We start from the raw sequence: 12655 nt of genomic DNA, 5'->3' as shown, positions 1-12655 counted from the left end.
ACACTGTATATATACACATACATACACACTGTATATATACACATACATACATACACACTGTATATATACACATACATACATACACACTGTATATATACACATACATACATACACACTGTATATATACACATACATACATACACACTGTATATATACACATACATACATACACACTGTATATATATACATACATACATACATACACACTGTATATATACACATACATACATACACACTGTATATATACACATACATACATACACACTGTATATATACACATACATACATACATATACAGATAAATAAATACAGAAAATGGGTAGAGGAGGTGAATCATCAACCCAGAAAAATAAACAGAAGGAATTTGAACCCAGTCTGACACAAAGAGAAGATTCATATGGGAGACAAGTCTATACACAATCTATATACACATACCATTTACCACATAGAAGACTCATATGGGAGACAAGTCTATACACAATCTATATATACACATACCATTTACCACATAGAAGACTCATATGGGAGACAAACCTATACACAATCTATATATACACATACCATTTACCACATAGAAGATTCATATGGGAGACAAGTCTATACACAATCTATATACACATGTACCATTTACCACATAGAAGACTCATATGGGAGACAAGTCTATACACAATCTATATACACATACCATTTACCACATAGAAGACTCATATGGGAGACAAGTCTATACACAATCTATATACACACATACCATTTACCACATAGAAGAGTCATATGGGAGACAAGTCTATACACAATCTATATACACATGTACCATTTACCACGCAGAAGCTAAATATTTTTACAATTTAATTATAGGTAAACATTTTTCTTATATTCCAGGATTTATCTAAATATTCCACAAACGGAAATACACAATGGACAAAAAAAACATTTCAATTTCTCCTCATCACTCATCACATACTGCCAGGGTATATCTGGTGGTCTTTCTGGAATAAGAGCAAGCGTATGTCATGGTAGAAAAGGAAATAGAGGATTAAATCAGTTTAATTCTCTATTTCTTTAAGGTCACAATAGTTACATAGTCTTTCCTCCATTTCACCACAATACTGACCTGTATCAATACTCAGAGAAAATATCCCTGATCTTACCTGTTTCAATACTCAGAGAAAATATCCCTGATCTTACCTGTTTCAATACTCAGAGGCAATATCCATGATCGTACCTGTTTCAATACACAGAGACAATATCCCTGAAATAACCTGTTTCAATACGCAGAGACAATATCCCTGATCTGACCTGTTTCAATACTCAGAGACAATATCCCTGATCTGACCTGTTTCAATACTCAGAGGAAATATCCCTGATCTGAACTGTTTCAATACGCAGAGACAATATCCCTGATCTGAACTGTTTCAATACGCAGATGAAATATCCCTGATCTGAACTGTTTCAATACGCAGAGACAATATCCCTGATCTGACCTGTTTCAATACGCAGAGGCAATATCCCTGATCTGACCTGTTTCAATACACAGAGACAATATCCCTGATCTTCCCTGTGCACATAGAGATCTCTTGCTTTTAGGTAGGTTATACATAATATATCTCTCACACACCAATTCACCCTGAATCAAACAAAAGGTTCTCAATTTGGATTTATGATTCATCTCCTCCACCCATCTTTTTTTCATGTCGCATCAACAGTTGTTTTTTAATCATATCTATGTCTCCCTTCATTTGGTTTTGGTACAGATGTTCATAGTTACACTGTTGAAAAAGCTCAGACATTTCAGTTGCCCAGGCTTCCCCTATGGATAGATAAATACAATAATCATGAAAAAAGTCATTGATGAAAGAGACTTCAACTAGGACTATAAAATAATGAAGAAACAGTTTAACATTTTGTTATTTTATGGCTTATATTTATTGTAGAAGTTGATAAATAACACCTGGGGACAAAAACGCCTACATCTTCTGACAAAAAGTGTTAAAATGCATAACATTCCCTTTCAGGATCCATATTTTGGTGTTTATAAGGTAAAGGACACCTGATATTTAAAGCCTTTTTGAATCCACATTTTACACTAAATAAGAACTGATATTTCCCGGGGACAGAAAAGGCACCACATGGTAGGAATGACTCAGCAGAACTCCTACACTAGTTTAGTGGATTCCAAATGTTCCCTCTACTTTATTCTACATTATTAACCTGAAATACTCACTTTACTTGGAAACTGAGTTGCAGTTTAGAGGTTAAACTATGAGCTGCTCTGTCATCTCAAAATGACCCTGTACAGATACTTTCTTATATTCAGTTTCAACTGTAGTCAAGGAGTCACCCTTCATATAACAACAGTAACCAGAGGGTGGAGCTAACAGTCAGTTTCAACTGTAGTCAAGGAGTCACCCTTCATATAACAACAGTAACCAGAGGGTGGAGCTAACAGTCAGTTTCAACTGTAGTCAAGGAGTCACCCTTCACATAACAACAGTAACCAGAGGGTGGAGCTAACAGTCAGTTTCAACTGTAGTCAAGGTGTCACCCTTCACATAACAACAGTAACCAGAGGGTGGAGCTAACAGTCAGTTTCAACTGTAGTCAAGGTGTCACCCTTCATATAACAACAGTAACCAGAGGGTGGAGCTAACAGTCAGTTTCAACTGTAGTCAAGGTGTCACCCTTCACATAACAACAGTAACCAGAGGGTGGAGCTAACAGTCAGTTTCAACTGTAGTCAAGGTGTCACCCTTCATATAACAACAGTAACCAGAGGGTGGAGCTAACAGTCAGTTTCAACTGTAGTCAAGGAGTCACCCTTCATATAACAACAGTAACCAGAGGGTGGAGCTAACAGTCAGTTTCAACTGTAGTCAAGGAGTCACCCTTCATATAACAACAGTAACCAGAGGGTGGAGCTAACAGTCAGTTTCAACTGTAGTCAAGGAGTCACCCTTCACATAACAACAGTAACCAGAGGGTGGAGCTAACAGTCAGTTTCAACTGTAGTCAAGGAGTCACCCTTCACATAACAACAGTAACCAGAGGGTGGGGCTAACAGTCAGTTTCAACTGTAGTCAAGGTGTCACCCTTCACATAACAACAGTAACCAGAGGGTGGGGCTAACAGTCAGTTTCAACTGTAGTCAAGGAGTCACCCTTCACATAACAACAGTAACCAGAGGGTGGAGCTAACAGTCAGTTACATGAGACAGCAGTAACGTGACACTGTTCTGAATCTTGCTTAAAAAATGTTATAGTCCTTCTTCAAGACATCTCTCTTACATTATTTTAGCTAAACTTATAATTTACTGGAAATCAGGTTTAGTTGTGTTTTTCCCCTGTAAGGTGTGTACGTGCTGGATAAGAACCAAAGGATGAGAAACCCTGAGATAAACATTAAACCATATAATGTAAAAGCTCCTCCACCATCTTTACCAGACGTTTTACTGATAACATGTAGACCTACTGATTAGTTTCCACTTTGAAAACTGCTGTCAGCAAGTCAGCTCAACAGTTCTTCTAACTAGTAATATCTCATTCCAGGTATTCATTCACATACTCTGTCATTTAGAATGAATTATTGTTCATAAATACTTACTTTATTTGTCAGTATTGTCCATATAGTGTTTTCTGCTCTGTCATCTCAAAATGGATCCTGTACAAAATCACATATTTACTTTCAGTCACCTCCTGGGTGGTGCAGTGGTCTAAACCACCCCATCTGAACAGTTTCTCACCAACTGGCCACCTGGTCTATAGAGACTAAATGACTATACACTCTACGCTGCACACCACATCAACGGGGATGTAGTGGAGGGTAAACCCACGTAAATGCGCTTAAGCACCTTTTTATTTGTAAAATAGCGTTTACTCAACTTTGTATTTTGTTAATTATCGTTTACCACTTCTTATGCGTTTCCAGCGTTAAGCCTAAATTCCATCGTGGAAAACGGGCCCAGGTTGGTCAGCATGATAAAGAATCATATCTCAAGCCTACTCTGTCTATTGAATGTCTGACTACGACCTAACTTTATAATAGTTATATGTAGCCAAGACTTACCAGAGTCTGTACGTCTGTCCTTCAAATCAACACATTTATCCTACTTCTAATGTTGCAGAGAAATGTGCGCTACATTTTCTACAGTCATTTTGTAACGGTGTAGACTACACAGTTACTTTCACTTTCATATGAGGAAATCACGTCCCTTCTGACGTCACCGGTGTATGGTTAAATAATGATGACAGAAGAGATCTACTAACTAGTAATAATATGTAATTCCAGGTATTCATTATCTTAATCTGTTCTTTATTGTTCAGAAATACTTTATTTGTACTTCTCTCCATATAGTGTGTTTTCCTCTTTTGTCATCTCACCATGGATCCTGCACTCAGCCGTCTCCCCACCCTGATAATAGAGTGTTTTATTGGTATCTTCCACTAGATGGCAGTAAACACCTGCTGTAACTAGACTTTACAACAGCATTCCTTATTCATAAAGGCAGTGTCTCAAAGGAGGAGTGCTGAATCAGGATCAGGTCCCCCTGTCTATGTAATCTGATTCATTATGATATAGGATCAGGTCCCTCCTCTCCATGTAATCTGATTCATTATGATCTAGGATCAGGTCCCCCTCTCCATGTAATCTGATTCATTATGATCTAGGATCAGGTCCCCCCTCTCCATGTAATCTGATTCATGATGATCTAGGATCAGGTCCCCCCTCTCCATGTAATCTGATTCATTATGATCTAGGATCAGGTCCCCCTCTCTCCATGTAATCTGATTCATTATGATCTAGGATCAGGTCCCCCCTCTCCATGTAATCTGATTCATTATGATCTAGGATCAGGTCCCCCTCTCCATGTAATCTGATTCATTATGATATAGGATCAGGTCCCCCCTCTCCATGTAATCTGATTCATTATGATCTAGGATCAGGTCCCCCTCTCCATGTAATCTGATTCATTATGATCTAGGATCAGGTCCCCCCTCTCCATGTAATCTGATTCATTATGATCTAGGATCAGGTCCCCCCTCTCCATGTAATCTGATTCATGATGATCTAGGATCAGGTCCCCCCTCTCCATGTAATCTGATTCATTATGATCTAGGATAAGGTCCCCCCTCTCCATGTAATCTGATTCATTATGATCTAGGATCAGGTCCTCCTCTCCATGTAATCTGATTCATTATGATCTAGGATCAGGTCCCTCCTCTCCATGTAATCTGATTCATTATGATCTAGGATCAGGTCCCCCTCTCCATGTAATCTGATTCATTATGATCTAGGATCAGGTCCCCCCTCTCCATGTAATCTGATTCATTATGATTCATCATTATGCTTTGTTTGGCGACTTTTTATCCATTGCCTATTGTGGTGAAATGTCAGGAACACATTTTTTTAAATGTACTTTTAATCGTTTTAGAAACGTTTAAATGACCCACATGGATTCTAACTGGGGATTCAGCTAAAACTTGTATTTTTGGGACCAAATAAATTGATACCAACAGTGGACAATTCACAGCAAAAGCATGGAGCTACAACTGTCAAGAGGAGAATAGGGGGAGTATTCCCCTTGGAGAACCCAGAGTGCAACACTGAAGAGAAACATATTGGAGAATAACAACAATCTCAATCTGAAGCTCTAAAGAAAAAATAGGAATTGTGAAAATCAGGAACACAATTCTTCCTCCTGTCCACCTATTGTCCCTGTATGAATCAGGACCACCATTCTTCCTCCTGTCCACCTATTGTCCCTGTATGAATCAGGACCACCATTCTTCCTCCTGTCCACCTATTGTCCCTGTATGAATCAGGACCACCATTCTTCCTCCTGTCCACCTATTGTCCCTGTATGAATAAGGACCACCATTCTTCCTCCTGTCCACCTATTGTCCCTGTATGAATCAGGACCACCATTCTTCCTCCTGTCCACCTATTGTCCCTGTATGAATCAGGACCACCATTCTTCCTCCTGCCCCACCTATTGTCCCTGTATGAATCAGGACCACCATTCTTCCTCCTGTCCACCTATTGTCCCTGTATGAATCAGGAACACCATTCTTCCTCCTGTCCACCTATTGTCCCTGTATGAATCAGGACCACCATTCTTCCTCCTGTCCACCTATTGTCCCTGTATGAATATTAGTTGGCATCTAATTGAAGAACATACTGCTTTATAGATCCCAGCCTGACAAACAATTGTTTGGGCCTTACTTTGAGCACTTGCACTGGGCCTCCATTGAGTCTCCATGTGTCAAGCAGTACAGAGAAACCCCCTCTAGATGACAGCAGAGGCTCTTGGAGCTACCCTGTCTATCCACCAGTTTAGTGACCTTGTTCCATCAATATGTCCATACTACTTCACAACCCATTTGAGGTCTTGACCAGCAATGTCCCATTGGGCTCAACCAAGCCGAGAGTGAGGTTCTAGAAAGAGGACTGACTTTCATACCAACTCCTAAACAGGTGGACTGACTTTCATACCAACTCCTAAACAGGTGGCCTGACTTTCATACCAACTCCTATACAGGTGGACTGACTTTCATACCAACTCCTAAACAGGTGGACTGACTTTCATACCAACTCCTAAACAGGTGGCCTGATTTTCATACCAACTCCTAAACAGGTGGACTGACTTTCATACCAACTCCTAAACAGGTGGATTGACTTTTATACCAACTCCTAAACAGGTGGACTGACTTTCATACCAACTCCTAAACAGGTGGACTGACTTTCATACCAACTCCTAAACAGGTGGACTGACTTTCATACCAACTCCTAAACAGGTGAACTGACTTTCATACCAACTCCTAAACAGGTGGACTGGGAGGAGCTCCGGAGGGGATCTACACGTCTATCATAGAAGATTGAAGTTATCAGATCATTGTGAATATGAAACAGATTTTCCTCAGATACTATTTCCAAACCCCTCACATTTGGAACCTCAGTTGGAGTCAGAAACTATACAGACTCTGATACGTAGGGATGTGGCTTCCTTTTCACTATTCAGAACCTCACCTTTTTTATCAGCTTAACCTTACAAATGGTTAAAAATCAAGCTCTAGAAATATAGTGATTAAACCAGCAGATAAGGGGGCTCAGATTGTTGTAATGGATAAAGTGAATATCTTCTTGAAGCCAATAGACAATAGGATCATGTTAAACACTATGTTCCATTGTCCCACTCAACACAACCGGAAAACACAAAGATTAATCCAGGAGATAAACTGTATGAGGATAAGTACATTACAGATAAACAGATGGTCTGTCTTTTTTTGGACAGATTCTCCAAGGCCTAGGCAGTTGTACTTACTGCCTAAAATACATATCTCCTGAGACGTGGGCGGTTCCCTGCGGCTGACCAATAGGAAGTGATTGTGTCTCAGAGATGTGGGTGGTTCCCTGCAGCTGACCAATAGTAAATGATTGTGTCTCAGAGACGTCGGCGGTTCCCTGCGGCTGACCAATAGGAAGTGATTGTGTCTCAGAGACGTGGGCGGTTCCCTGCGGCTGACCAATAGGAAGTGATTGTGTCTCAGAGACGTGGGCAGTTCCCTGCAGCTCACCAATAGGAAGTGATTGTGTCTCAGAATCTTACTGTATTGCTGAATATATAGACTTTTATTGCTGAATATATAGACTTTTATATCAACCCTCTACCCCAGAAACACCCAGCTATGTTCAGGATACTGATGAATGAAGGGTTTATTACTATTGTAGTACTGACTTTAACCTGTTGGGGCTAGGGGGCAGTATTTTCACGGCTGGATAAAAAAACGTACCCGATTTAATCTGGTTACTAATCCTACCCAGTAACAAGAATATGCATATACTTATTATATATGGATAGAAAACACCCTAAAGTTTCTAAAACTGTTTGAATGGTGTCTGTGAGTATAACAGAACTCATTTGGCAGGCAAAACCCTGAGACAGATTCTGACAGGAAGTGGATACCTGATGTGTTGCATTACCTTTAAACCTATGCCATTGAAACACACAGGGGCTTATTAATGTTTTGGCACTTCCTATTGCTTCCACTAGATGTCACCAGCCTTTACAAAGTGTTTTGAGTCTTCTACTGTGAGATCTGACCAAACAAGAGCCTTGGAACGGTGATGGCCGATTAGACTCTGGCGCGCGAGGTCATGTTGGGTACCCTCGTTCCAATACGTTTTAAAAGAGAATGCATTCGTCCGCCTTGAATATTATTCATGTTCTGGTTAAAAAAGGCACTAATGATTTATGCTATACAACGTTTGACATGTTTGAACGAACGTAAATATATTTTTTCCCCTCGTTCATGAAGTGAAGTCCGGCGGGCTTAGATCATGTGCTAACAACACGGAGCTTTTTGGACATAAATGATGAGCTTTTTTGAACAAAACTACATTCGTTATGGACCTGGGATTCCTGGAAGTGACATCTGATGAAGAGAATCAAAGGTAATGGATTATTTACATAGTATTTTCGATTTTAGATCTCTCCAACATGGCGGTTAGTCTGTATCGCAAAGCGTATTTTTCTGGGCGCAGTGCTCAGATTATTGCAAAGTGTGATTTCCCAGTAAGGTTATTTTTAAATCTGGCAAGTCGATTGCGTTCAAGAGATGTAAATCTATAATTCTTTAAATGACAATATAATATTTTACCAATGTTTTCTAATATTAATTATTTAATTTGTTGTGCTGACTTGACTGCCGGTTATTGGAGGGAAACGATTTCCTGAACATCAACGCTATAGTAAAACGCTGTTTTTGGATATAAATATGAACTTGATAGAACTAAAAATGCATGTATTGTCTAACATAATGTCCTAGGAGTGTCATCTGATGGAGATTGTCAAAGGTTAGTGCATAATTTTAGCTGATTTTATGGTTTTGGTGACGCCTGTCTTTGAATTGACAAAACATTACACACAACTATTGTCAATGTACTCTCCTAACATAATGTAACTTTATGCTTTCGCCGTAAAACCTTTTTGAAATCGGACAACGTGGTTAGATTAAGGAGATGTTTATCTTTCAAAGGGTGTAAGATAGTTGTATGTTTGAAAAATTTGAATTTTGACATTTATTTGGTTTCAAATTTGCCGCTCTTGAAATGCACCTGCTGTTGATAGGGTGCACCACGGGTGGCACGCTAGCGTCCCACATAGCCCCAAGAAGTTAATATCAACCCTCCATCCCAGAAACACCCAGCTATGTTCAGGGTACTGATGAATGAAGGGTTTATTACTATTGTAGTACTGACTTTAATATCAACCCTCTATCCCAGAAACACCCAGCTATGTTCAGGGTACTGATGAATGAAGGGTTTATTACTATTGTAGTACTGACTTTTATATCAACCCTCAATCCCAGAAACACCCAGCTATGTTCAGGATACTGATGAATGAAGGGTTTATTACTATTGTAGTACTGATTTTTATATCAAACTTCTACCCCAGAAACACCCAGCTATGTTCAGGGTACTGATGAATGAAGGGTTTATTACTATTGTAGTACTGACTTTAATATCAACCCTCTATCCCAGAAACACCCAGCTATGTTCAGGATACTGATGAATGAAGGGTTTATTACTATTGTAGTACTGACTTTAATATCAACCCTCTATCCCAGAAACACCCAGCTATGTTCAGGGTACTGATGAATGAAGGGTTTATTACTATTGTATTACTGACTTTTATATCAACCCTCTATCCCAGAAACACCCAGCTATGTTCAGGGTACTGATGAATGAAGGGTTTATTACTATTGTATTACTGACTTTTATATCAACCCTCTATCCCAGAAACACCCAGCTATGTTCAGGATACTGATGAATGAAGGGTTTATTACTATTGTAGTACTGACTTTAATATCAACCCTCTATCCCAGAAACACCCAGCTATGTTCAGGGTACTGATGAATGAAGGGTTTATTACTATTGTAGTACTGACTTTTATATCAACCCTCAATCCCAGAAACACCCAGCTATGTTCAGGATACTGATGAATGAAGGGTTTATTACTATTGTAGTACTGATTTTTATATCAAACTTCTACCCCAGAAACACCCAGCTATGTTCAGGGTACTGATGAATGAAGGGTTTATTACTATTGTAGTACTGACTTTAATATCAACCCTCTATCCCAGAAACACCCAGCTATGTTCAGGATACTGATGAATGAAGGGTTTATTACTATTGTAGTACTGACTTTAATATCAACCCTCTATCCCAGAAACACCCAGCTATGTTCAGGGTACTGATGAATGAAGGGTTTATTACTATTGTATTACTGACTTTTATATCAACCCTCTATCCCAGAAACACCCAGCTATGTTCAGGGTACTGATGAATGAAGGGTTTATTACTATTGTATTACTGACTTTTATATCAACCCTCTATCCCAGAAACACCCAGCTATGTTCAGGATACTGATGAATGAAGGGTTTATTACTATTGTAGTACTATTTTTATTAACCTCTTGGGGCTAGGTGGGACGCTAGCGTGCCACCTGTGGTGCACTCCATCAACAGCAGGTGCATTTCAAGAGCGGCAAATTTGAATCCAAATAAATGTCAAAATTCAAATTTTTCAAAAATACAACTATGTTACACCATTTGAAAGATAAACATCTCCTTAATCTAACCACGTTTTACGATTTCAAAAAGGTTTTACGGCGAAAGCATAAATTTAGAGTATGTTAGGACAGTACATTTACAAGAGTTGTGTGTAATGTTTTGTCAAGTCAAAGACAGGGTCACCAAAACCATAAAACCAGCTAAAATGATACACTAACCTTTTACAATCTCCATCAGATGACACTCCTAGGACATTATGTTAGACAATGCATGCATTTTTAGTTCTATCAAGTTCATATTTATATCCAAAAACAGCGTTTTACTATGGCATTGATGTTGAGGAAATCGTTTCCCTCCAATAACCGGCAGTCAAGTCAGCGTCACAAATTAAATAATTAAAATTAGAAAACATTGGTAAAATATTATATTGTCATTTAAAGAATTATAGATTTACATCTTTTGAACGCAATCAACTTGCCAGATTTAAAAATAACCTTACTGGGAAATCACACTTTGCAATAATCTGAGCACTGTGCCCAGAAAAATACGCGTTGCGATACAGACTAGACGTCATGTTGGGGAGATCTAAAATCGAAAATACTATGTAAATAATCCATTACCTTTGATTCTCTTCATCAGATGTCACTTCCAGGTATCACAGGTCCATAACGAATGTAGTTTTGTTCAAAAAAGCTCATCATTTATGTCCAAAAATCTCCGTCTCGTTAGCACATGATGTAAGCCAGCCGGACTTCTCGTCATGAACGAGGGGAAAAAATATATTTCCGTTCGTTCAAACATGTCAAACGTTGTATAGCATAAATCATTAGGGCCTTTTTTAACCAGAACATGAATAATATTCAAGGTGGACGAATGCATAGCCTTTTATAACGTATTGGAACGAGGGTACCCAACATGAAGTAGCGCGCCAGGTGTCTAATGGGACATCACCGTTCCATGGCTCTTGTTCGGTCAGATCTCCCTCCAGAAGACTCAAAACACTTTGTAAAGGCTGGTGACATCTAGTGGAAGCAATAGGAAGTGCCAAAATATTCCTAAACCCCTGTGTTTTTCAATGGGATAGGTTTAAAGTCAATACAACACATCAGGTATCCACTTCCTGTCAGAAAATGTCTCAGGGTTTTGCCTGCCAAATGAGTTCTGTTATACTCACAGACACCATTCAAACAGTTTTGGAAACTTTAGAGTGTTTTCTATCCATATATAATAAGTATATGCATATTCTAGTTACTGGGTAGGATTAGTAACCAGATTAAATCGGGTACATTTTTTTTATCCAGACGTGCAAATGCTGCCCCCTAGACCCAACAGGTTAACTTAGCTACTGACTTGTTCTATTGTTGTTGCATTGTCAAGAGGTTAACCTACAAGGAAGCATTTCAGTACATAATACTTGTATTGTACTTTAAATTATTATAGATATTTTAGGGTTGCCATGGATTTCAAGCAGGCTATGCCATCAGGTCCAAACCCAAAACAAGGAAATTGTAGGAGACAGGCGTGTTGGGGTTTCCTGCCAGCGTGACCACCCGCTTCACTTCCTGAACATGAAAAAGGGTGAAAGGTGGGATGCAGTAATAAGGAGTTTTTTTCAGTTTCTTTTTCAGTATTTTATTTCAGTGTTGATTAATTTAGTTAATTTAGTAAATTGTATTTAGTTATTTAGTGCAGATAATGATGTACTTCTTCTGTAGTTTGTCAGATGCAGTGAACCTGCTGAGAGATGAAGGAGGGGATGAGAGGCCAGAACATCAACCTCATCTTCATGGAGGACATTGATTCCAGATGCAGTGAACCTGCTGAGAGATGAAGGAGGGGATGAGAGGCCAGAACATCAACCTCATCTTCATGGAGGACATTGATGCCAGATGCAGTGAACCTGCTGAGAGATGAAGGAGGGGATGAGAGGCCAGAACATCAACCTCATCTTCATGGAGGACATTGATGCCAGATGCAGTGAACCTGCTGAGAGATGAAGGAGGGGATGAGAGGCCAGAACATCAACCTCATCTTCATGGAGGACATTGATGTCAGATGCAGTGAACCTGCTGAGAGATGAAGGAGGGGAT

The 12655-nt window shown here is 39.2% G+C and overlaps 1 long non-coding RNA gene across 1 annotated transcript; it reads right to left on the bottom strand.

Moving 5' to 3' along the window:
- Positions 1-233: 233 nt before the first annotated feature.
- LOC123732124 (uncharacterized) lies at positions 234-4533 on the bottom strand. The gene is made up of 3 exons (XR_014391343.1): positions 4060-4533; positions 3598-3654; positions 234-1807 (listed from the first exon to the last, which is right to left on the bottom strand). It is a non-coding gene; the product is annotated as an uncharacterized LOC123732124 (long non-coding RNA).
- Between the last annotated feature and the right edge of the window lie 8122 nt (positions 4534-12655).

The sequence above is a fragment of the Salmo salar genome, unplaced genomic scaffold (assembly GCF_965601325.2).
Source record: "Salmo salar unplaced genomic scaffold, fSalSal1 ptg000358l, whole genome shotgun sequence".
NCBI lineage: Eukaryota > Metazoa > Chordata > Actinopteri > Salmoniformes > Salmonidae > Salmo > Salmo salar.
The sequence above is the reverse complement of the archived record's forward strand: the minus strand, read 5'-3'. Positions and strand labels throughout refer to the sequence as shown.